General features: G+C 41.4%; 1 pseudogene; it reads left to right on the top strand.

Moving 5' to 3' along the window:
* The first annotated feature begins 810 nt into the window (after positions 1-810).
* LOC125922740 (60S ribosomal protein L7a-like) lies at positions 811-1,773 on the top strand (annotated as a pseudogene).
* Positions 1,774-4,281: the final 2,508 nt, after the last annotated feature.

Genomic DNA, 4,281 nt, shown 5'->3' with positions numbered 1-4,281 from the left:
CAAAGGTGAATAAGATACTATCTTTATTCTCTTCCATAAAGACATCACTCCAGTATAGGAAGTGGTCACTTTTGTTAACCACAATCTGAACTCTTTACCTGAGAAGCAAACATGTGAGCTATATGGATCGGTTTTCATTAGTTGGAAAGGACAACATAAGACTTGGCACGGGATATATGAGATTTTTTTCCAGCATATCATCATTTGAATTGCCTGTTTTGACTAAAAGGTGTACTCAAGGTTGTACTCAGCTAGACAGTATTTCCATTTTCAATGCAACTAGGCAAGTAAGTAACTTGGTTTCAGAGAGTGAGACACCACTAACTCATTTTTCCACATTTTGATGCTGTCTGTATATGATGGCCTTGTTCATCTTTTAGCTACTTCATAGAAACCAACTTATATAGGGCTTTAAAAAATTTATTTTAGAAAACATTTAGCCTTCCTGAGAAATTGCAAAGATAGTACAGGGAGCTCCACATTTTTTATCCAGCTTCCCCCAATGCTATCATCTCATATAACCATATTACAATTCTCAGAACTAAGAAATGAACCTTAGGGGCACCTGGGTGGTGGCTCAGTCAGTTGAGCATCCATCTTCTGCTCAGATCATGATCTCATGTTTGGTGGGTTTGAGCCACGCATCGGGCTCTGTGCTGACAGTTCAGAGCCTGGAGCTTGCTTCAGATTCTGTGTCTCCCTCTCTCTCTGCCCCATCCCTGCTCACACTCTGTCTCTCTCAAAAATAAATGAACATTAAAAAAATTAAAAAAAAAAAAAGAAATTGACCTTAGCTCTCTCTTCCAGCCATCCAAGATGCCAAAAGGAAAGAATGTCAAGGGAAAGAAGGTAGCCCTGGCCCCTGCTGTTGTGAAGAAGCAGTAGGCCAAGAAGATGGTCAATCCCCTGTTTGAGAAAAGGAGAAAAAGCCCAATAATTTTGGCATCAGACAGGACATCCAGCCCAAAAGGGACCTCACCCGCTTTGTCAAATGGCCCCACTACATCCAGCTGCAGCGGCAGTGGGCTATTCTTTATAAATGCCTAAAAGTGCCTCCTGTGATTAACCAGTTTACCCAGGCCTTGGAATGCCAAACAGCTACTCAACTGCTTAAGCTGGCCCACAGGTACATACCAGAGACAAAGCAAGAGAAGAAGCAGAGATTGTTGGCCCAGGCTGAGAAGAAAGCTGCCAGCAAAGGGGATGTCCCCACCCAGAGGCTGCCTGTCCTTCGAGCTGGGGTTAAAACCATCACCAGCTTGGTGGGAAACAAGAAGGCTTAGCTAGTAGTGATTGTACATGATTGGATCCCATTGAGCTGGTTGTCTTTCTGCCTGCCTGTGTCATCAGATGGGTGTTCCCTACTGCATCATCAAGGGGAAGGCCAGGCTGGGGCGTCTGGTCCACAGGAAGAACTGCACCACTGTTGCCTTCATACAGGTAAACTCCAAAGACAAAAGAGCTCTGGGTAAGCTGGTGGAAGCCATTAGGACCAATTACAATGACAGATATGATGAGATCCACCATTGCCGGGGAGGCAATATCCTGGGTCCAAAGTCAGTGGCTCGAATTGCTAAGTTGGAAAAGGCAAAGGCTAAAGTACTGGCCACCAAATTGGGCTAAGTGGGTGCTGTTGAATTGTCTGTACATAAAAGTAATAAAAAGTTCTCTTTCAAAAAAAATTAACCTTAGTATAATATCACTAACTAAATTAGAGATCTTATTCAGATTTTGCCAGTTTTTCCACCAATATCTCTTTTCTGTTCCAGGATCCATTCTAGGATCCCACAATGCACTGAGTTGTCACATCCCCTTAAGCCATCTGTTCATCAGTGTTAGGGGTTGAATTTGTGTCTCCCCTTACACAACAAATTCATTTGTTGAAGCTCTAAGCTCCAGGCACCTCAGAATATGACCTTATTTAGAAATAGGGCCTTTTTAGAGGTAATCAAGTTAAAATGAGGTCCTTAGAATGGGCCTTAATCCAATATGTTTATTTTTTATTTTTATTTATTTAAAAAAATTTTTTTTAACATTTATTTACTTTTTTTTTTTTTTACTTTTTTTTTTTAATGTTTATTTATTTTTGAGACAGAGAGAGACAGAGCATGAACGGGGGAGGGGCAGAGAGAGAGGGAGACACAGAATCGGAAGCAGGCTCCAGGCTCTGAGCCATCAGCCCAGAGCCCGACGCGGGGCTCGAACTCACGGACCGCGAGATCATGACCTGAGCTGAAGTCGGATGCTTAACTGACTGAGCCACCCAGGCGCCCCTACATTTATTTACTTTTGAGACAGGGAGAGACAGAGCATGAACAGGGGAGGGTCAGAGAGAGGGAGACACAGAATCTGAAACAGACTCCAGGCTCTGAGCTGTCAGCACAGACCCCGACGCGGGGCTTGAACTCACGGACTGCGAGATCATGACCTGAGCCGAAGTCGGCCACTTAACCGACTGAGCCACCCAGGCACCCCGGGCCTTAATCCAATATGACTGTTGTCCTCATGAAAAGAGGCCATGTAGCCCCAGATGTGTACAGAAGGAAGATGATGTGGAGGCCCCAGGAGAAAGTGGCCATCTACAAGCCAAGGAAAGAGACCTGGAACAAATCCCTCCTTCTCAGCTCTCAGAAGGAGCCTATCCTGATGACATTTTGACCTGAGACTTCTGGCCTCCAGACCTGTGAGACAATACATTTCTGTTGCATAAGCCCTGTCAGTTTGTGGTACTTGGTTATGGCAACCCTAGCAAACTAGTATACTCAATCTTTCCTTATCTTTCATGACCTTGATACTTTTGAAGAGCGTTACCTTATAGAATGTCTCTCAGAGAATTTGGATTTGTCTGATGTTTTCTTGTGGTTATAATAATGTTATGGATTTGGGGGAAGAATAGTACAGAGGTGATGTGCCTTTCTCTGCAACATGTCGGGCACACAACACTGACATGTCCATTATTACTATGGGTGATGTTAACCTTGATTCCCTGGCTAAGGGGGTGTCTATGGTATCTGCCACTGTAAAATTCTTATTTTTTCCCCTTTTTAGTCAATGAATATTTTAAGGGAAACACTCTGAGGCTGTGAAAACATCCTATTTCTCTTTAAACTTTCACTCACTAATTTTAGCATTCATCTGTTGGTCTTGCCCACAGCAATTATTATTGCATGTTTTAATGGTGATTTTCTACTTCTCTTATTTTTCTATATTTATTAGTTATATATTTATTAGTTTCCCTTATTCCTTCTTCTTTTATTATTTGGAATTATACTATAATGAAAAGTCCGTTCTCCCCTCATTCATTCATTTCTATCAGTATATGCTCATAGATACTTACTTTACCCTTTTTTTTTTATTTACTTTATTCTTTGGGTTGTGTTCCAATACTTCCATTATTAGTTTTGTTCAAATTGTTCCAGCCCTGGCCATTGGGATCTATTTCAAGTCTCCTGAGTCTTTTTCCCTCATCCATGTTTTTTTTTTTTTTTTTTTTTTGAGTGCTTCTTGATCCTCTGGCACCATGCAAGATGTTCTGGATTCATCTGGTATTTTCCCTGACCAGCCCTACTCAAGGAACTCTGCCTCCTTTTATAGGACAATGGTATTTCAAAGTGATCTTCAACCTTTGTTTCAGAATGATAGATGCAAGTATTTTTAAATGTTTTATTATGAAAAATTTTAAATGTACACAAAAGTAGAGAGACTGGTATAATAAACTCCCATGGATTCATAATCCAATTTCAGTAAGACTATGCCAATCCTATATATATTTTTTCTATTTTAGAGATAGAGAGTGCAAGTGGGGAAGAGGGGAAGAAGGAGAGAGAGAGAATGAGAGAGAGAGAGAGAGAGAGAGAGAGAGAGAGAATGAGACTCTTAAGTAGGCTCCACATTCAATGTGGAGTCTGACATGGGGCTCTATCCCACAACCTGGGATCCTGACCTGAGCTAAACCTGGGGTATTTGAAAATAAATCCCCACTCCATGACATTTCACCAGTAAATCTCCTAGCATATAATTATCTTATCTAATTTATAAGGACTTTTTTTCCCCTGTCACTGTTTAAAATTTAAATCCAAGTTAGTTAACATATAGTATAATAATGGTTTCAGGAGTAGAACTCAGTGATTCATCACTTACACTAACACCCAGTGTTTATCCCAACAAATGCCCTCCTTAATGCCCATCACCATTTAATCCATCCCTCCACCCACCTTCCCTCCAGCAGCCCTCAGTTTGTTCTCTGTATTTAAGAGTTTCTTAATGTTTGCCTCCCTCTCT

The sequence above is a fragment of the Panthera uncia genome, chromosome B1 (assembly GCF_023721935.1).
Source record: "Panthera uncia isolate 11264 chromosome B1, Puncia_PCG_1.0, whole genome shotgun sequence".
NCBI lineage: Eukaryota > Metazoa > Chordata > Mammalia > Carnivora > Felidae > Panthera > Panthera uncia.
The sequence above is the reverse complement of the archived record's forward strand: the minus strand, read 5'-3'. Positions and strand labels throughout refer to the sequence as shown.